A 22,786-nucleotide genomic window follows, 5' to 3' on the forward strand; every position below is an offset into this window, starting at 1 on the left:
TAATTTAAATTGTGTAGTCCATTGTTCTACCTTAGTGAGGATAGATGAGGTGAATTGTTCTGTCTCTTGCATCAGTGAGGTTTTGGGAATGATAATTGTAATGTCATCTGCGTATATATACGATTTCAATTTTAAGTCAGATAACATATATCCCAATGATGCTATGTAGACATTGAATAGTAAAGGGGAGAGAGGGGAGCCCTGTGGAACTCCACAGGGATTACACCAAGATTGAGAGAAGGTTCCTTCACTGTGTACCTGCTAAATGTGATTTTTTTTAAGAAGCTTGTAAACCAGTTTAGTACCTTGCCAGAGATGCCAATAGATTCAAGTCGTCTAAGCAGAATGTCATGGTCAACAAGGTCAAAGGCACTGCTCAAGTTGAACTGAAGTATCAGTGCGCTTTTTCCCACGGAAAACAAGCGGAAGAGGTAATCAGTCAGCAAAGAAGACTGTTTCCGTACTGTAATTTGTGCGAAAACCAGACTGAGAGCCGTGTAGAATGCTGAACATCTCTAAATATTTAATGAGATCAATGTTAACCAGTCCTTCCATTAGTTTAAGAAAAAGTGGTATGTTGGCAATAGGTCTGTAGTTGGCAGCCGAAGAGACTGACTCCTTGGAGTTTTTAATAATAGGTGTCACAAGGATATGGCCGAGTTCCACTGGAAAATAGCCAGTATACATACATAAAGAAACCCAGTTAAAAAGTTCAGCTTTGAAGGGGAGGGGAGCTGATTTCATGATAGTCGGTGGAATATTGTCTAGTAGGCAATTGGATTTTGCATATTTAGAGTAAAGTTTGAGAAATTGGTTCCAATCTGGGTTTTCGAAATGATTCCAGATCATATCAGCAGTTGTACCTTCATTTTCTAAGGCAAACTGATTGATTGATAGGTCTATGCTTGTACCTACAAGAGACGATCTCAAATTATGGATTTTTGTGGCAAAGTATTCGGCTAAGTTTGCAGCAGAGGGTGGCAGATCTGTATTAGAACGTTTATGTAGATCAATATCAAACAAAAATTTGACTATTCTGAAAAGTTCTTTGCTATTCAGCGTAGGAGAATTAATTGTTTGGGAATAATGTTTACAACACTTTTCTTTAATCATTCTTTTATACTCTTTAACTTTTAGCCGCCAAATGAATCTGTCCTTATCTTTCCCTGATTTACACCATATTCTTTCCAATTTACATACTTCTCGCTTTAAAACCATTAGATCAGTGTCATACCAGCTACTGGCCAGACTTTATGGTAGACAACCTGCAAACAGGATGGTTGATTAGGCTGGAGTGAGCTTAGACAGCAACTTAAGCATTTGGAATCTAGGACAATACTAGGTGGACATTACAGTCTGTGACCCTGAAATATCAAAGAAGAGACAAGTTAATTAATCATGTATTTGTAATGGGTATAACAAATGGGCAGACTGGATGGACCATTCAGGTATTTATCTGCCATCATTTACTATGTTACTATGTAAATGGAATCTAAGGCTCTTTTTCATTGGAGCCTTTTTCATCAAGAAATAAGGAGATCATTGTTTTTTTGCTGCTATTTTCTGATACCAGTTTAGAAAGTAAACATCCTGAGTTGTGTACAGTAGACTCTCTTAATCAGAACTCAATTAACTAGAACTCTCGAGCAACCAGAAAAAAATCTAACAAATTCTGTAATACTTTAAATAAAAATGAAAATAAAATCAATTTCTGGTGGGAATTTAAGTGTAAACTTGGCACATCACACCTGAGTACACCCATGCTTTGCCTACCACATGTCCGGTAGTTTGTCTGGAACAGTTTATGGTATGACATATTATGGGGTATAGTATTAGTTAGGCCTATTTTTAATAGTAACTCTCAAGCAACCCCCATGGATGCCGGTTAACTGAGAGTCTACTATATTCAGTTTTTCTCTGGCACCAAATGTTATCCTTAACCAGCAATGTGAGGATACATGAACTGTGCATCCTAGAGCAAGAATAGAAGAGCAGCTTAAGGGTCTCATAGTAACATTCTGATTTTTATCACTTGAGGGGCATTTTAAAGTAAAAACATAGTTTTCAGCTGTTGTCATGTGGAAAAATATAGAGATTTTCATAGTGTGATGAGGTTAATGCTGAGAAATTAATAACAGAAACAAATGTGACTACCTGTCATAGTTCCCTTTCTTCTCTTGCACTTCATGCAAAGTTGAGGGACAGGACAAGTTTTGGAAGAGGTTACAACCTTTTTTTTTCAATAAATGCTGAGTCATATACCTGCCTTTGACCCTACATAGCCAACAATGAGAGCAAGTCTATAAAGTACATGCTAACAGTTAACACTGATCAGGTGCATAAATCATTAGAATAATGGCATGTACATGCATCTATGTGCACATATCCATGTAAATGCTAAAATTCTTCCTAAACACTATCTGTAAATATGCATGTATCTTTCATAGCATTTATTTAACAGTTGGACATTTATGTAGGCAGAGTCTGAGCAGGACTCACTTATATGTGTAATTTATAGAATACTATGAGTTATGCATATAACGCTAGAACTTAGGCATACACATGCTAATTCTGTACTAGTCTAATGGTTCACCCCTAATTTATAGGTGCATATTTGCATAGTTATGCCAGTGTTCTATAAAGGGAAAATTTACAACAGGGTGGACACTCCAGAGGGACCTACAAAAATTAGAAGAATGGTTTGTTTGGCAGCTAAAATTTAATGCAAAGAAGTGCAAAATAATGCACTTGGTGTGATATGTCCTAGCGGGCAATAAACTGAAATGCATGGATTAGGAGAGAGACCTTGGAGTGATACTGTGGTAGCAAAGCAATGCGACAAGGCAGAGGCTGTGCAACTATAGAAAAATAGACAAATATATTGCAAAATATAGACAGCAGATATAAATTCTCAAAACTGCATTTTTCCTACCTTTTTGTTGTCTGGTGAGTCTCTGGTTGCACTTCCTTCTGACTGTGCAGCCATTTTTTCTGTATTTCTCTCTCCCTGCCCCCTTTCTTTCATTCTTTATCTCTCTCTCCCTGCCCCCCCCTTTCTTTCTCTCCCCCCTGCCCTCCCTTTCTTTATTTTTGTCTTTCTTTCTCTCTCCCTGCTCCCCTTTCTTTCTTGCAAACCACAAATCTCTCCCCTGTTGCATCTTTGAAGAACATTAAGCCCAGAGCAGGGCTGCCGCTGGCATTCAGGGCCATCTTTCCTATTTGCAGTGGGCTTGGGCATCTCCCACAGCTGGTTGGCATTGAGCAGCAGCTCCTACAAACTGCGGCTGTAGCAGTAGATCTCGTCAGGCACAGCCTGCAGGGAGCAGTGTCACTTGTCTACTGACTCCACATGCCAGTTGCAGCGCCAGAGGGGGATGCACTTAAGCATGGCGAGGGCCACCCCCGGCTGAAGCCCGGGCTGCTCACATCCAACGTGCAGATGGGGGAGGGAGGCCCTCCTCATGCCGCGGCCTAAGCCGCTTCCCCCTCACAACGTGGCCTAAGCCCACGGGACGAACACTAGGCCAGAGCCATATGGAGGGAGGGGCGGGGCGGTCATGTCGGGGGAGGGGGGAGACTAAGGAGAGTACACAAGCCAAGGTCCTGGGGAGAAATCCTGGGCTCCTTTTGGGCACCCCTGCGCGTTGTCCCCAAGCACAGCTTCGGGACACCGAAATGTCCCATTTTCAGAAAGAGAGTAAGTAGACTCTAGTTACTTTCTTTCTGAAAATGGAACATTTTGGCATCCCGAAGCTGTGCTTAGGGTCAACGGGACAGGGTACCTAAAAACGGGATGGTCCCGTTCAAAACGGGACGTATGGTCACATTATGCATAACAACCCACTGAAACTGGAATCAAAACTGAGAATCCTAGGGATTATATTTGACCAGAACCTATCCTGGGAGGCCCAAACGTGAACATTAACCAAGAAAATATTCACAACACTGAGAAAACTGAGACAAATTCGACATTGCTTCACCAAAGAAGACTTTCAGATCTTGTTTCAGTCACTGATAATATCCCAACTAGATTTTTGGCAATGTCCTTTATGTAGAATGCAAAGAAAATATACAGAAACAACTACAAACCCAAAATGTTACAACCAGATTTATTTTCTCAGCAACCAAATATGACAAAGTGACACCCCTGTTCCTCAAACTACACTGGCTTCCCTTCAAAGCAAGTTGCATTTTTAAACTATGTACATAGATTTTTTTTTTTTTTCTTCGTGCCCCCTCTTTTGCTTTCATCTTCCCCTTTTAAATTGTTATTGTAAACCACCCAGACATTTTTCTGTGGGCAATATATCAAGACTTAAATAAACCTGAAACCTTGAACCTTGTTGGTCTGAGTTTTACAGTAGGCAATGTGCAGTTGGTTGTGTAATTTTGTTCGGAATAATTTGCTCTTATGTGAGATAACAGGTTTTTATTCTGTTGTGTTTGATTAGATTTTAAAGTGGTGATGCTGTAAATCCCCTGAAGCAGGTTAAGATAACTGAAACATATGAAGATGTGGGAATAAGCATCAAAAATTGGGCAGAAGGTTGCAGATGATTGAGAGTTATATCATGTCAATCGGGAACTGGAATAAATTACTCTGATGCCTCTCTCCCCTCTATTTTATTTATTTAAAAACATTTATAATCTGCTTTTACCCAAAGCGGCTCACAATTTACATACACAGTCTAAATACATACAGCCAGAAATATGTAAAATTTAAACAGACCAAATTCAAAACCAAAAAAGGCAGAGGGTAAAGTTACAATTACTGTCTCTGATAGTAAAAAATATATATATATTTTTTATGCACTGCACATATATATCCTTGTTTAATGTATAACATGGTTATTTGATTCAAGTGAAAGTTTTTCACTCATTCCCCTTCTATTATATTGGCCACCACTAGCCTCAGCAGGTCCAAACTAAACATAGAAATTATCCATATAGCAGCAAAATATTATTGTTATACTATTTGGTGGTCCCCTTCCTCCATTTTCTCCACTAGTCAGATAGTGGCAGAGTGAATAAACATATATTAAGTGTACCACTATCTGAAAATAGACCTATAGCAGAATTATGCATTTTTCAGCGCCCGTGGACATGTAACAGGTAGGGCTAGTCTCAGGGCGCTGGTCTTTGACCAAGGGCCGCCACATGAGCGGACTGCTGGACATGATGGACCACTGGTCTGACCCAACAGTGGCAATTCTTATGTTTTTATGTTAGAAAATTGACCCATTAGAGCAGAGGGAAATGGAGCATAGGGACAATATTTGCAGTCTCCAATTGCCTTATATTTTTTACCCACTGCATTTTTTCACGTATTTTTTGTAAATGATGTTTTCTTATATCAATACAGCTAACTGATTTTTTAGAATGTCAATTTCTCATTTGCAGCAGCTAAAAGAATTACACAGAGATCGTCATTTTGTGATCATTAAACGGTTAAATAAGTTTTCCACTTATTAACATAGCAGGCTTATTTCAGTTGCCAGCAAGCGTAATAAATTTAGAAGTTAAATTACAGAACTCTTCCTGCCAACTGCCTGTTTTATAAATGTAAACTGTTAGGAAGTGTGTGTTTGTGTTAAACCATTCCTATTGCAGAAAAAGCCCTAGCTCAGAAAATTTTGCCTGATATAGTATGAAATCCTTCCATAAGATTAAACAGATAGAGAGTAATTCTAGAACTGGGCATCTAATTGGCGATATTCTGTAATGGCACCTACTTTCCTCTATGGAATTCTAGTGTAACTGGGTATATACACACTTATGTGCAAGCACCTAAAAGTTGCCATACAGCTGGTATAAGTTTGTGCATATACAGGTATGTTTGAGATATACACATAACTTCTAATATTCTAGAAGTTGTAACTGAAACTTTGTGCCTGACCCAGACTCCACCGTAGATCAAGAATACTGCTTAGACACATATCAGGCCTGTACTCACCTATGTGTGCGTATGCATATACACTAGTATTCTAAATCTTTATGCACATAACTAGAATGTAAATGTTAGCACCTACTCTGTAGAAGTGCCCTCTCAGTGTCTGTTCAACTACTATGTATATACATTTACCCCCCTATTCCACACATTCATATCCCTCATAAAATTACTGCATTAAGATGTGATATCCTGGATGCAAGATTTAGAAACTGTACTTAAAATCCTGAGTTCTAAACTCTTTTCTAGTGCAGTAGGTGTGTCATTCTAGATGAGTGGATAATATCCCAGTACAGAAGGAATCCACTCCAGCTTTTGATCCCTCCTACTTCACCAGAAGGTTCTTCTGCTCCCTTTAATTTTTCCTTTTGCAAGCAAGCTGCAAGGAGTCTTTCTGCTCTTATCTGCTTATTTTTTTAATTTTGTCTTTGTGCATGATTTTGATGCTAAGAGCTCCCCTAGTTGAGGATACAGCTCTGCATGGAGGAGAAATTTGTGGTACCTGTTGGCCAGCCTGCAGAAGCCTTTTTGGAGCTCAAGAATCCATTCCCCATGTAACACTGCTTGCCTACTGCTTGAGTGCAGGTTGTCAGGGGCTTGAGTGCAGGTTGTCAGGCTTCCGTAGGGGGCTCAGCGGGGTCTCGCAGGGTGCCAGCTATGTTTTGCCTCCCCCCTTTTGCATTCGCGGGGGCTGGAGGCTCAGTCAGACTGGCAGCCCAAAGATTTAGTGCTGGAAGGACGTTCCGTTTTTAGGCAGTGATTTCTTCTCCCAGATCCAGCTACCTTTGGAGCTGAGGCAGGCGGCAGCATATTTCCAGCACAAGTCATAGTGAGTAAGGCTGTTACTGCCCATGAGGAAATTTGGGGTGGGGTATGTAAATCTTATTTTTAAAGGTTTGTGTCTGTTCCTTTAGATTCCCCCGCCTCTAAAATCTTAAAATTACTATTTTATTCTTTTTGTTTAAGCATTTCAGAGCTCTTTTGGTGCTAAAACTCTGCTGCCGCTGCCATCTTGGATTTCACAATTTTTAAAAAAATTTTTTTAAATAAATTCTCTAGAAGCTTCAAATCATATCATTTTGCCTCAAACTTGGCAGGGATGGATTCCACTGGCTGTTTTAACCCTAAATCATGCCAGGTTTGAAGTGGATGAGCACTCAAAGAGCTCCCTTATGCCACTTGCTTAATCCAGATGTGCGGGGCTAGATGATACCACACACAAGGCTATTTATTCAGTGGTTGCGCCTACTTTGTGGAATGCCCTTCCTTTGGGCCTGAGACAGAAGAATAACCCTAGCAAGTTTAAATCCAGTTTCAAAACTTTTTTTTTTTTAAGATGTTTGAGATTTATAGCTAGGACTAAACACATATGAGACTTAGACAACGGGCATATTTCAGATAATTCTCCTCTCCCTTTTGTTTTTCCCTTCTCCCTCCTTTTATTTTTATGAAATCTATCCCATTTATTTCCCTTTTGTAGCATGTACCTGTTATTTGATGTATTTTATGTTGTCTTTTCCCTATGTTACTTATATTTAAAACATTTTGTTTTTATTATAAATTTTGTACAATGTACACCGCTTTGGTAATTAAAGCAGTATATCAAGCTTAAATAAACTTGAAACTGGATCTGGTGTGTCTTCAGACAGGTCCCAGTCTGACTGCAAGTGCAGCTGGACCTCCTTTCTCAGGGATCAGTAGTCATAGAAGATCCGGATCACTTTGCTGTTATGGCATGGCTGTTGAGTTCAAGGGATGCTCAAAGGTAGTCATTGCTACTCTGCTCAGGGCCAAAAAGCTGTCAGCATTCTTTGCCTGTGATAAGGTGTGGAAATCTTTCCAGCACTGGTGCATTAAAGAAAAGGAGGAACCTTTCTCTGCTCCTGTCTCTGTGGTGTTGGCCTCCCTTCAGGCTGGTCTTGACATGGGTGTGTAGCATCCCTTAGAGTCCAAGTAGTGGGACTCTCTTGTTTTAGGGTTTGTGACCAAAGAACTACATTGATGTCTCATTCAGACATAATCAAAAAAGTGAATTAGCCACCAAATAAAGATATGTAGAAAACTACTCACTGGTTCCTCAGTTTGCCACACAATGATAGAGTATGGTAGCTGTCCTCATAGGAACTTTATAACGTGTATAGTTTTCATTATTTTTGTACTTTTTTTTCTTTTTTTACTTTAGTATATTCAATAAAAAGTACAAAAATAGAAAAAAAAGTACAAAAATAATGAAAACTATACACGTTATAAAGTTCCTATGAGGACAGCTACCATACTCTATCATTGTGTGGCAAACTGAGGAACCAGTGAGTAGTTTTCTACATATCTTTATTTGGTGGCTAATTCACTTTTTTGATTAGTTTTTGAATCTTGGTGCACTATTTTTTGATTTTGGGTCATTCAGACATAGCCAGATTCCCTTCATGGGACCTTAATGTGGTTTTGCAGGGTCTCAGCCAAGCTCCATATGAGTCGCTGAAGGAAGCATCTTTGATGGATCTGGCTCTCAAGACTGTTTTTCTTGTGGCTATTACCTCAGCAAGAAGGGTCTTGGAGCTACAGGCCTTTCTTGCAGAGAACCTTTCCTTAAAATACACCAGAGCTGGAGTTTCTTTGCATACCGTCTCATCTTTTTTGCCAAAGGTTGTTTCGGCGTTCCATGTCAGTCAGGAAGTCAGTTGCCAGTGTTACAGACCACAGGTTCCAAGAAGGACTAGATTCCGAAGAAGTTGGACTTTTGAAGAATGCTTCTCTGGTATCTTGAAGTCACCAATGAGTTCAGGCTATCTGAATTTCATGCTGACAAATCCAACTAGACATGGTGCACCAGCTTCCAAAGTCACAATTTCCAGATGGTCCATAATTTTAAATGTTTAAAAAAAGACCTATCTATTTCATGAATTTGTTACTAATAATTCCTAAATATTTAACACTAGTTTTTCATTTGTATCACCATAATTACTTATGCAAACCGCTGTGACCTTCATGAAGGTATTGACGGTATGCAAATAAAAATTGTATTGTATTGTCCGTAGGACCAGTTCATTAGCACATATTGCTTATGGGAAGCAGTCACCAGTTTCTGTAAAGACGCACTCAACTAGAAGCTGGCTTCTTTGTAAGCAGAACCTTGGGCAGTCACCCCAAGGAGATTTGTAGGGTGTCTTTGTCCACATTTTCCAAGTTTTAGAGAGTAAATATAGCAGTAAGGGAGAAATCTACCTTTCGGTTCTCAGTATTATGAGCCGGCGCAGTGGTCCGGCTGTAGTTTCTGGGACTGCTTTTGTATATTCCACTCATCCAGAATGACATACCTATTGTACTAGAAAAAGAGATTAAGTTCTTATCTTGCTAATATCTTTTCTAATAGATAGGTGTGTCATTCTGGAGCCCCGCTCTGTCATTTGTGTCCTGCGCCTGTCTACTGTCTCAGTCAGAAAGTTTGTATCCAACCCAACATTTGGATCATGTCACTCTCCTTTTAAAAAAAGCTCATTGGCTACCAATACCACATAGAATAACTTACAGAACCACTTCTCTAATTTTCAAAGCCCTTCATCCACAAACTTCTCATCCCTCATGATCCTCCTAGTAAGATCTACCATCCAACATCTTCTCCACGTGCCCTCATTAAAGATCATCAGCACTCATCGGGCCACTACATGCTCCGTTACAGCTCCCACGATCTGGAACGCACTGCCAACTCATATCAGGGCAGATCATAATCTGGATAAATGCAAAGGAGGATTAAAATGCTTCCTCGTTAAAGATGCTTATGCAAACTGATCCAGTCTTCTTAATGCTTTTGGTCCAACGGTAAACTGATCTCGCCTTTTCCTCCTTTTGGTTTTTTCCTTCATTGTTTGCTTTACTTTTAAATATTTTAGTTCTCCCCTCTTACCTCTTGTTTTATTGTATGTCAATATTGTGTCCTGTTTTATTACTCTCTTGTTTATATTCCCTTTTTATTACTGTAAAACGCTTAGAATTCATGATTTGTGTTTTATCAAAATTTTAATAAACTTGAAACTTGATGACAATCAGAGCTTAAGGGTATGCAGAATAGACTTTTCTATAGTATTCTGGAGTATTATTTGAGCTTCATAACCCTCAGAGCCTTCTGGTGAAGTAGGAAGAATTCAAAAGCTGGAGTAGATTCCTTCAATGGCACACCTACCTACTAGAAAATATATTACCCAGGTAAAAACCTAATTTCTTTATTTTAATTTGTCTAATCTATTTTTTATTGAGCAATTTACATTTCATTTTTCTTTTCTTTTTTTTAAATGTTCAATAAGTTTTTATTAAATTTTCAAGAAAACAATACAAGTAATAAGAAACAAAAACACATGGAAACACTTTTGAAGAAGTCCAAATTCACATTCTCTACAGCATTGCATGACATTTGGTCCAAAGATACATCCATCACGTACTCCAATTATATGGAAAGATGTGTGGCTTTCCTCTTTTAGCTCACCAAAATCGTCGGCAACTAAACAAATGGTGCTGTTTCTCTACCATAGAACATATTTGACACCTTACAAATTATCCAAAATCTCTTCAACTGGTTCCAATCTCTGTTTGTCCTCTAATGAGGTCGTAGTTACGTTGGATCATATGTTATTTCATTGTAAGGTCCACTATTTGCAACATATTATCAATTACTGACACTCTTACATTTTCCATAGTAATCTTTGGGGGCTCTATCACTGAATCTCTGTTGGATAAATATAGTGTACGGTTACTTAAATGTTTTTTGCTGATTGCATTGAAAACAATTTTGTCTCATTGGAAAGACTTTTCTTCTCTGCATTATGATGAATGGTGGAATACTATATGTCTTTATGCTAGATATGAAAAGATAGCAGCAGAAAAATTGAATTCCTTATCATCTTTTAATAAAGTATGGGCCAAAGTGTTAAGAGTACTGTGATAACCTGCATAACTGAGTTAGTTTCTCTTTGATTAATTCGTTTCGCAAAATACATTTCATTTTTCTTTGCCACTGACATTAGTCACATCTGAACCTTGCTCTACCAGAGTTTGTTTAGTTTCCCGTGCTCTGTGATCTCAACTATAGCTCAGAGCATTTCAAGTAATATTTGGTTGGTTTGTGTTCAGACCATACTTGGAGCAAAATTGTATCTATCATATCCAATCCAATGTATTTTCAAAGAGAAACATGGAGAGTTTCTCTTTTGATAACAATTTCAGAAAAGTACAACAGCTCAAAAATAACATCAATGAGCTCATAGGTCTGGGAGTATATAGACCTTCAAGTTCTTTGCTCCCTTAATTGTAATTCTATTGAGGAAGGATGGAGATGATGGTGGTTTCCATTCTGTTAGGGATAAGAATTTCTCTTTGTGTAAAAATACTATTTACGTTTTAAAAAAATAGTGATGGATATATAAATATATGATGCAAGGATAGATGAATAGATACAATATGTAGATTGATGAATGATGCTTGAAGTGATGGATGGGGAGAGAGAGAATGGTACTGATATATAATTGGATGCATGAATAGATAGTTAAATAGATAAACAGATGAATGGTACATGGATGGAGTGATACATGCCCTGTGTTTGGCACTCTTGTTATCAGTATTTTTTCTGTCATTCTTTCTTGTGGGTGTCATCCTATAGTGACACAGTACTGTTACTGTTTTTCCAATTGCATGCTGAGATTTGCAGTGATGTTTCTGGCAGTCTTAACATACCTGTAGCAACCAAGCGGAAACTGGAGATTAACTGTTTCTAAATAGACAGGAAAGTAATGTTTTGCATCCAAGAAATGCCTATATAAAGTTTTTGATCACACAACCCCAAGAACAATTTTCCTCCATTCATAAATGGTTAATTTAGTACTCTGATACAAAATGATGTATTTTAAATTTGATTAATGTATCAAGAGCTTATTTACTGTAGTTTGTGGAAAAATAGTTGTTAAAATGTAGTCTGTGCTAAGTACTGGAATTCTACTGAAGTTGAAGTTGAAGCATGCAAAAATTACATTTTACTAATATAATCATTAAATACAATTAATTACTAAAGATAAGAAAATGTGATCTATAAACTAATCAAAATAACACTAATCATGCTGTGTAAGTTGATGTATACTGTTAAACACTCAAAATATCAAATCTTCACGTCACTATACTCAGTTACTGTGCATTTAGAAAATGGCTTTCCTTATTTCTGTTGCCTTTGCATCCAGTTGTTCATTGTACGGCGTGTGGTTATATGTAATGAGTGTCATACAACTTACAAAGGCCTGGGTACAGAAATGCACAGTAAAATACTGCTCATTCACTATAAATTATGCCCGTGCTATAACATGGCTGTATCATAAAAACATTGAGCTCCGGACTCTTGATAGCTTTGCAGAGAATTAAGTTTTGTGAACTCTTTAGGATAGTGGTCTCTAACCTTTTTCATGGAAAGCACTGAGGGCCACCAAAAGATTTCAGATTTACATATACTACTGATTTTGTAAACCACCTTGACCTGATTATTCCAACTAGGTATTAAACATTAAAATGTAATACTTATATTAATTCTACAAACTTCTAGGATAAATTTTTTTAAAACTCACTTTGTTTGATTCTCAACAGTAGCAAATTCCATAAATGAGGCACCTGGGTAACACACTTAAGAGATTTACTATATCAAGTGGGCAAGATTGAAATTAACACATTTACAGAATTTGAAGAGCATTTCAGCCAACTGTTTGAGGGCAACAGTAGAGGACTTCAGGGGCTGCGCTTTGGAGACCACTGACCTAGGACATTCCTAGTCCAGAAAGTCTAAAGAAATCTTTATGTTGTGGTAAAGAAGAAACCAAGAATAGCATTGCTAGTAGAAGTGTCAGTGTCAAGCAACTAGTGTTTACTACATATGGAGAAAGAGATCATAATTAAATATTAAGTAAAGCAATGGAAGACTAAGAGAATGTGGCTGGAAAATTCAGAAAATGGTACAGTTAAATCTGGTCCTATAGGCTTCATTAAAAAAAGCAAGCATTCCCTGTATATCACACTTTATGAACTCCATAGGAAGATCTCTGTGGCACAAAGCAAAGTATTGAGTATCATTTGCAGTAAATTGGGAGATTAAGAAGTACATAAATACATAAGCATCACCATATGGGTCACACCAAAGGTCTATTAAGTCCAATATTTCGTTTTCAACAGTGCCCAGTCCAGGTCATAAGTACCTGGCAAGATTCCAACATTTTACTAAATACATTATATAAAGTAATAAATCTGCATAAAAGTAATGTGGTTAACAAGTGTGGTTCATTCCTGTCATTGTATCTGTAAAAACAAACCTGTTTGGAAGCACTAATCTGAGAGAGGGTTGTGCTGTATTAGTTTCCTGTAACCTACAGAAACCCTCCCTTTCCTGAAACATAATGTGGATTGAGTTGCTGATTGTGACTGGCTATATTTCTGTCTGGGCTGCCTGCCAAATATTACCGACATGTTGGGAGGTTTTTTTAGTGTTCATTTAGTAAATATTTTAATGCTTAGTGGTAATTTGTTTATATTTTGAAGGTAGTAATGTGTGTGTATAGAAGAGGGTAGATGTAGTTGCAATAATTTTTTTTTTTTTTTTTTTAACAGTGAAATGGTGTGGTAGAGGCAAAAGCAGTAACAGAATTCAAGAATGCATGGGATAATAGAGGTTCCTTAGTTGCAAGAAAGTGAAGGTAAAATCAGATGATCATGTCTTACAGTGAAAAAAATTGGGCAAACTAGATGGTCTTTGTTTCTGATCTGCTGTGATATTCAGGGTTATAGCTTGGTGAGATCTCTGTGCAAAATGTTGAGGGAGAGTTAGAATAGAGCTTTTTAGGATAATAAAGGTATCTTACAGACACTAGGAACAGTGTGTGCTAAGATATAATTCCAGGAAAAGGACACAAGATTGATATAAATAGAATGCAGTTAGTTTAGAGCAGGGGTGCCCAATAGGTTGATTGCGATCGACGGGTAGCTCGCCAAGGCAAAGTGAGTCGATCACCCAGGACTCACTTTGCCTTGGCGATCTATCGGGCTGATCAGTCTTCCTCTCCCCGATGTCAATTCTGCCGTCAGAGAGGAAGTTCGGGCCAGCCAATCGACGCCTGGCTGGGCGGAACTTCCTCTCCGAAGGCAGAATTGACATCGGGGAGAGGAATGCTGGTCGGCCCGAAGTAGGGAGAGCATGGTGCGCCGGCGTCGGCTTTGGGGCCTGTTATCCATTGGTGGCGGTTTGGGTCCTGTTCCCCGATGGCAGTGGCAGTGGCTTGGGGAAGGGCAGGGAGAAAGAAAGAAAGGGGGCAAGTAGGGAGACAGAAGGAAAGAAGAGAAACAGAAAAAAAAGAAAGGGGGCATGAAGAGAGAAAGAAAGAAAGGTCAGGGAGAGAGGAAGAAAAAGTTGGGGGAGGGAATGAGATGTGGAGGAGAGGAAGCATACAGGCTGAAAGAAAGATTGGATGCAAAGTCAGAAGAAGAAAGTGCAACCAGAGACTCATGAAATCACCAGACAAGGTAGGAAAAATTATTTTATTTTAAATTTAGTGATCAAAATGTGTCTGAATTTATATCTGCTGTCTATATTTTACAATATGGTCCCCTTTTACTAAACCGCAATAGAGGTTTTTAGCGCAGGGAGCCTATGAGCGTCAAGAGCAACGCTGGGCATTCAGCGCAGCTCCCTGCGCTAAAAACTGCTATTGTGGTTTAGTAAAAAGGGAGGGGGTGGGTATTTATCTATTTTTGTATGGTTGTTACTGAGGTGACAGTGCATAGAGTCATCTGCTTTGACCTCTTTGGAAAAACACCGGAATAGGAATGATAATTAACAATTCTATGCATACAGTGTGCGTTGTGTTTTTTTAAAAATTTTATTGTTGGTAGATCATTTTGACTTGGTCATTTTAAAAGTAGCTCGCGAGTCAAAAAAGTGTGGGCACCCCTGGTTTAGAGGATGGCTACTAAAATGGTGGGTTGTCTATGTCATAAGGCATATGGGGACAGACTTAAAGATCTCAATATGTATACTTTGGAGGAAACATGGGAGAGGAGAGATATGATAGAGACATTTAAATATTTATGTGGCATAAATGCACATGAGGCGAGTCTCTTTTCATTTGAATAGAAATTCCAGAATGAGAGGGCATAGGCTGAAGTTAAGAGGTGATAGGCCCAGGAATAATCTAGGGAAATACTTTTTTATAGAAAGTACCTGGGGCAATGGAATGCCTGATTACATGGGAAAATAATTCTTATGTTTTTTGGAGCCAAGTCAGTTTGAATTGTTTCTTCTAAATAATCCTGAGAAGAAATCAGTTCATATCAATCCTTAGGTAAAATGGGATTAATAGAAATTTCTGGCCTAGTACCTTATTGCTTTATCCTATATTGTTTTCTGTTTCTCATCGCCCCAAAATGTAGGTTAGTTTGGAATTGAAAGTGATATTTTTCTTTTGTATATTTTCTTTCATGCCAATTACATGTTTCTGATATTATAATGCAGGAGTGGCCACACTTTTTTGGCTTGCGAGCTACTTTTAAAATGACCAAGTCAAAATGATCTACCAACAATAAAATTTTAAAAAAACCACAAAGCACACTGTACAGAGAGAAAATGTTAATTATCATTTATATTTGGGGTTTTTATCAAAGAGGTCAAGGCAGATGATTTTAAAATATGCAATGTCACCTCAGTAACAACTATACAAAAATAGACAAATATATACCCCGTCCCTTTTTACTAAACCACAATAGTGGTTTTTAGCACAGGGAGCTGCGCTGAATGCCCCGCACTGCACTCGATGCTCATAGGCTACTTACGCTAAAATCCGCTACTGCGGTTTAGTAAAAGGGGGTCATAGTGCAAAATATAGACAGCAGATATAAATTCTCAAAACGGACACATTTTGATCACTAAATTGAAAATAAAATAATTTTTCCTACCTTTGTTGTCTGGTGATTTCATGAGTCTCTGGTTGCACTTTCTTCTTCTGACTCTGCATCCAATATTTCTTCCCTTCTTTCTGCCTCCTGCATGCTTCGCCTCCTCCAGACCTCATTCCATTCCCCAACCAACATCTCTGTCCTTCCATGAGTCCAACTTTTTCTTCCTTTCCCCCTGCCCCCTCCCCTTTCTTTCAGTCTGTCTCCCTGCCCCTTTCTTTCTCTATCTGTCTTTCTGTGTCCCTGCCCCTCTCTTTCTTTCTGCCTCCCTGTCTTTTTTGTCTTTTCTGTCTCCCTGTCTTTCTGCCTCCCTATCTTTTCTGTCTCCCAGTTCTGCCCCCCCCCTGTCTTTCTGTCTCCCCTTTCTTTCTCCCCAAGCCACTGCTGGGGCTGTTGTCTGGGAACAGGCTCCCAAGCTACCGCTGACTTTTGGGAACACCGCCGACTTCTGGGCCCCCAAGCCACCGCAGATGCCGCCGTTGCCAAGTTCTTCATTTTCCGAAGCTTCAGCAGGCCAGCAGCCTTCTCCCTAACGTCAATTCTGACATTGGAGAGGAAGTTCCGGGCCAGCCAGGCTGCGATTGGCTGGCCCGGAACTTCCTCTCTGACATCAGAATTGACGTCGGGGAGAGGAAGGCTGATCGGCCCTGTAGATCACAAAGGCAACGTGAGTCTATCACGGAACCTGGGATGGGCTCTGCGATCGACTCACATTGCCTTAGAGATCTACTGGTCAATTGCAATTGACGTTTTGGGCTCCCCTGTTGTAATGTATTAAGAAATCAATAAATTTAAATAAAAAAACAAACAAATAGCAGCATCAGTTCAATGACATTAGCAAATCCTTTAATTGTATATACATGGGAGAACATAGGGGTCGTGGTCATTAAGTCAGCATTATACTGTATGAAGACAGTGAACTGAAGGTTTCCAGAATGGGGCATTCTTGTACAATTCTACTCTATTCCTGGACAAGTGGGTTATGCATCCCATCTCGCGAGATCTCTTGTAGGTGGCTTCATTTACATATTTTTGACCCTTCCCTCTTACCTCAGGACTGCCCTTTGACTTCTAGTTGCCTTCCTACTAGCGAGACAGGAGCTAGTCTTCTTGTGTATTTTTCTCCGTCTTCAGTGTTTTCGCAACTTCATACATTCATGCTGCAGAGGTTCCCCGCTGGGCCAGCTCTGGCTGCAGGAGATCACAGACTTTACTGGTAGTGTGCTCCCATCTGGACAGCCTTCATTCACAGATCGGAGCTCAGGGACCATTCCCTTGAGAGCGTTGCTCACCCCAGTTTCATCCGTAGTGGGTTTGAGCACAGGCTGTGTAGCTTCGTGGCGGTATATCCAGGATCGAGGCTGACTGCACATGTGCGGCATTTCCAGGTACAGTGGAGGTCTCCGGCTGAAGCATTGGGCCATAGAGGCAGTCAGAAGTCCAGCAGTCCAGGTTCCAAGTCTTGCTGAGGCAGAGAATCTCCTTGTAAGCTGTTTCACCTTCCATCTTGCAGCTCCAGCACACAATATGGCACAGTGATACCAAGCTAAGCCTGTGAGATCAATTTTGGAGGGTCTCCAAATTGGGATTTTCTGTGGTTTGTGAGTTAGTTCTAGGTCTCCCTACCTCAAAAATCATAAAATTGCCATGTTTTGGGGAGTTTGGTGATTTGCCCGGGCTGTTTTATCAGTATAATTGCTCCCATAGTGGCCATCTTGGATTTTCCTGATCTAATTTAAAAGTTATTTTCTGCTTCTTCAAGCTCCTCGGGGCAGGATACTTCAGATTCATGCCCCTTTTGTGGCGGATGATTAACAGGCAAGCATCCATGTTCCACGTACCACACAGCACATGAGGGGGATGTGGCATCGCCCATAGCTCCCTCTACTCAGTTCATCCAGGCCAGTCGAAAAAGGCAAAATGGGTCCAAACTTACGCCGCCGCCCGGCCCAGGGGACAGCACCAACATGTCCCCAGTGAAACTCAGTTGCAATTCACCATCTAAAGCCCACAAATCCTCCAAGAGCTCCAAGAAAGGCTCACAGGAGGCAACCATCCCTCTGGATCAGAGTTTTCCCCCAGAATTTATAAACATGCTCTTTCAGGCATATCTAGCCAAGAAAAATTTGCCTAATCTGCCTACAAAGTTGTGTCGGGGGTTCCTTTCCAGGATGCTGGATCCCAGCAAAGTGGTCCTGTGCAGACAAGGGATGAACTGCTGATGGACAATACAGATGATCCAGATGATCTGGCCATGCCTTTACTTACTTAAGCAAGCACTTTCACTGTGGGGGAGGGGGGGAGATCTGGATACGGTCATGGATCTTCATGATCTGGGGGATGCTCCAGATCTTAGGGAGGACCCCACAATGTGGAGACTTTTTAAGCTCTCCGCCTTTGTAGGGATAAGTTCAGAATCCCTTCAGCAGTTAAAATTGGAGGCTAGCCAGTCCTCAGTAATGCAATTCTCTCTCATGAGTAGCACAAAATCACAGTTATCCTCCTTTCCTGACCATCCAGACATTAGGAAAGTGGTCACGGATCACTGGGAGGCACCGAAAGATCCTCTATGAGTGGCGAGGGCCATGTCGAAGCTCTATGCAATGGCAGAAGCGTTTAACCAGTGCTTTGTCCAATGGTAGATTCCTTGGCGGCACAGGTCACCAAGTATACTTCTCTTCCTAGTGAGGGAGGTGTGGTGCTGAAAGATGCACAAGACCATAGGATTGATTTTGTGCTCAAAACGGCTTTTTGATTCAGCTGCCTCTGGTTTGAAAGTGAATGCAGCGGCATCTTTTGTTGCTAGATCCTTTCACTCCAAGCTCTGCCACGATCCTGACACTATAGTGCTTCAAGAGCTTTCCTTTTGGGTTTCTGGAGTGGAGTATGTGGCGAATGCTTTGAATGATCTTTTCAGAGTGGTGAACAAGCTTTCGTTGTACTCTTATCTCCACACGCCAAATGTTATGAATCTGGCACTGGTCCGGTATTCCTTGTCTAAGGCAACCCTCGGTAAGCTGCCTTTTAAGGGCTAATTGCTGTTCGGTAAGGGTCTGGGAGACCTTATGGCTAGCGTGCAAGACTGTAAACTCAAGTTCTTGCCTGACAGCAGGCCCCTGTCTTCTAGGGGACCGGGGCATTCTGCTTTTTGTTCCTCCAGACGATATCGTCAGCATTCTGGAGTTTCCTCATTCCGCAATTTGGTGGAGTTTGGCATCCGCCTGCTCTGCCTCCACCCTGAAGATGCAGTTATGACACCAGGCCCTCGGTCGAATCTCTGCAGATCAGAGGGAGGTTCTCGGCATTTCTGAAGAAGTGGAGGACCATCACCTGGACATTTCTGCGGGATGGGTACAAACTCAAGTTTTATCAGTCTCTTCCAGAATTTTTCCTGGACTCTGGCGGGAAAAGCAGCCAAGGTCAATGCCACTTTCCAGAGATTGCTGGACATAGCAGCCATAGAGCCTGTCCCAGAGTCTGACTTGGGTTCCGGCAGACACGTGATATACTTCATCGTGCCAAAGAGAGGCTCCAAGGACTGGAGACCAATCCTGGATCTCAAGGTGGTCAATGTGGCCCTCAAAGTTCCCCATTTCATGATGGAAACAGTGCGGTCTATGATTGCCTTGGAAATTTCTGGCCTCTCTAGATTTGATAGAGGTCTATCTTCATATTCCCATTTTTCCAGAGCACAGAAAATACCAGAGGTTTTCCTCCTGCATTTGTAGTTTGCAGCCTTACACTTTCAGTTGGGCACCGAGGACCTTTATCAAGGTGATGGTGGTGGCGGCAACCTACTAATACAAAAATCCCACAATAGGATGTCTAAAATGAGAAAGGAGGATAAAGGGTCTCAGAAACCTGCTTGGTTTGGAACACCAATGTCCACTGCCAAGACTGACTGGGTCAGAGTCTCAATCATTGACCCTTATCTCTGCCTCCTCCTAGTGCTCAACTCAATTCTTACTGTCTCATATTCTTTTTATCTTTTATCTTTTTTTTATTTTAACAGCAAGAAATATTACTTATCTTTAACATGCAGCACCAATTAGATTTGGGGTTCAAAATAGTGCGATCCATCTGAGATTCTTTACCAAAAAAGAATGTTCTTGGTTGTAATTTCCTACTGAACCTTTCAAGGTCAATTCTAAACTGAAAATCATCAAATTTCAACAAATGGACAAAAAAGAGGCCTTTAGATAAGACTGAAATCTTAGCCTGTGTTAAGTCCCTGTTGGATATGTTAACTACCACTCCGTCTGCCTAGTCTGCGACCTAGTATTGGGTCTCGTTCTGACCTGGTCTCTTCCTCTCCTTCCTCTATTCTTCCCTCTGTTTTGCCATAAAAAATACTTTTTGCTTGATGAATGATACCTGATGATAACGAGGTGAAGCTCCCATAGTGGGGACTACTACTCAAGGATGCCACAGCAGCTTGAGATTGCTCATCTGTATTTATCTTTCTTTTTATTTGACCAGTTGTAAACTCTATTATTAATGTAGTCCCACTCGTCTCATTTGAATTTTCTGATTTTATTCTTCTTAATCGACTCCTGTGTTGATCAATTTTAGCATTAATATTTTTTAATTGTATATCAAACTGTTCAGTATTTAAGGAATCCTTTAATGTTCTCATTTCTTTTTCTAGTTCCATTTTCTGCTCTTTGATAACTATATTGCTTTTTTCAACTATCAGCAGCATTAAGTCCATTAGGAATTGGTTGTTGGACAGAAAACAGAGGATAGAGCTAAATGACCATTTTTTCTCAATGGAGGAGGATAAATAGTGGAGTGCCATAGGGATCTGTACCAGGATTGGTGCTATTTAACATTTATAAATTATCTGGAAATTGGAACAACAAGAAAGGTGATAAAATTTGCATATGATATTAAACTCTTCAAAGTTGTTAAAACTTGATAAGCGGCTGTATCAAATTTTAATAAAAACTTGAAATTTGAAAAATTTCAGCAAGACCTTAGGAAATTGGAAGACTGGATATCCAAATGGCAGATGAAATTTAAAGTGGGCAAATACAAAATGATGCATATTGGGAAAAATAATCCAAATCACAGTTACCAGATGCTAGGATCCACCTTAGGGGTCAGTACCTAAGAAAAAGATATGGGTGTCATTGTAGACACTATACTGAAATCTTCTGCTCAGTGTGTGGCTAGGGGGAAAAAGGCAAAGACGATTATAGGGATTATTAGGAAAGGGATGGTAAATAAGACCAAGAATATTATCATGTCTCTAGGTCTCCATGGTGCAACCTCACCTTGAGCATTTCTTTCAACTCTGTTGCCATATCTCAAAAAAGATAATAAATTAGAAAAGGTTCAAAGAAGAGTGAACAAAATAATAAACTCCTCTTGTATGAGGAAAAGCTAAAGAGGTTAGGGCTGTTCAGTTTTGAAAAGAGATGGCTGAAGGGGAGATATGATTGAGGTCTACAAAATCCTGAGTGGTGTAGAATGGGTAAAAGTGAATCGATTTTTTACTCTGGACTAGGGGACACTCTATGATGTTACATGGAAATGCCTATAAAACAAATAGGAGGAAATGTTTTTGCACTCAATAAATAGTTAAGCTCTTAAACTCATTGCCGAAAGAGGTGGTAACAACGGTTATTATAGCTGGGTTTAAAAAAAGTTTTGGGCAAGTTCCTGGAAGAAAAGTCCATAGTCTGCTATTGAGACAAGTTTCAAGTTTAATTAAAATTTCTTATACCACCTAATCAGCCTTCTAGGCGGTGTACAAAATCATAAAAGCATACAATAGCTAAAATTCAAATTTAAGAAGACGGGGGACGACAAAGACTTTTGGAGACATAAAATCATAACGAGTGGAAACAAGAGGATAATGGGCAAGAACTACAATTTTAAAGATAAAAGATAACAATTTAGGGGAAAAACAGTAGGAGGGAAAGTAGAATTTAAATCTTTCTAGGTCGCCCTTAAAAGGGCAGTTAAATCTCAAAGGCATCAATAGAAAGAAATGTCTTTAGCTTTGTCATAAATTGATTAAGAATTAATTTTTCGCATAAATAAGCTGGGATACTATTCCAAAGAGAAGGAACAGTCATGAAAAAAATGGAAGATCTCATAGTGTTTATGTGCTTTAGTGACGGAACAGAGATAAGATTTTGGGCTGACGATCGAAGGGTCTTAGAAGGGTTATATGGGATAAGAAGATTGTTAATGAATTCTGGATGGCTATTTTGTCGGATTTTGAAAGACACGGGGAAGCCGCTGCTTGCCCTGGGATTGGTAGCATGGAATTTTGCTACTACTTGGGTTTATGCCAAGTATTTATGACTTGGATTGGACTAAATGAACCATTGGTCTAACCCATTATGGCTATTCTTATGTTCTTAGTAAATAAACTATGAATGTGTTAACCTTTTAGCCCCTTCTAATTTTCTAACATTTCCCAACATTATTTATTTTAAAACTTTGAAAATGCATTGAGTTACACCAACATTTTTATGCCCATGTTGTATGAGGTCTGGCAGTTAAATTCATGAACTTGCCTCTGTGCGCTTACGTTGCCAACACTGTGCAAACAACTCGGTAAGGTTTCATAACCTTGGTATATCAATGTCTCACAGTTGTGTTTGTGTCAATGTTTGGCGGTGTCTTGCTGAATGGAGTTCATTATTGTTGCGTGTTTTTTGTCTGCCGTCGTGAGAATGTTGGAGCTTGAATTAGAGCAACAAACAAACATTACATTTCTTGTTAAACTTGGCAAAAGTGGAAGTGAAATCAGGGACATGTTAGTCCAAGTTATGGGGATAATGCCATGAAGAAAATTTATTTAAGCATTTATATACCACTTATAGTCTAAGTGGTTTACATTCAGGCACTCAAGCACTTTTC

The 22,786-nt window shown here is 39.7% G+C and overlaps 1 long non-coding RNA gene across 7 annotated transcripts in view; it reads left to right on the forward strand.

The window, feature by feature from the left end:
• LOC117359550 overlaps nucleotides 1–22,786 on the forward strand; it is a 449,501-nt gene that overhangs the window by 317,071 nt on the left and 109,644 nt on the right. Inside the window, exon 9 of one of the 7 annotated variants that reach the window (XR_004539258.1) lies at nucleotides 13,574–13,659. The exons of the other annotated variants lie outside the window; for them this stretch is intronic. This is a non-coding gene — a long non-coding RNA (uncharacterized LOC117359550). The remainder of the gene's footprint in view (nucleotides 1–13,573; nucleotides 13,660–22,786) is intronic. 7 annotated transcript variants of the gene reach the window in all.

This window comes from Geotrypetes seraphini, chromosome 4 (assembly GCF_902459505.1).
Source record: "Geotrypetes seraphini chromosome 4, aGeoSer1.1, whole genome shotgun sequence".
In the NCBI taxonomy this organism is placed as follows: Eukaryota; Metazoa; Chordata; class Amphibia; order Gymnophiona; family Dermophiidae; genus Geotrypetes; species Geotrypetes seraphini.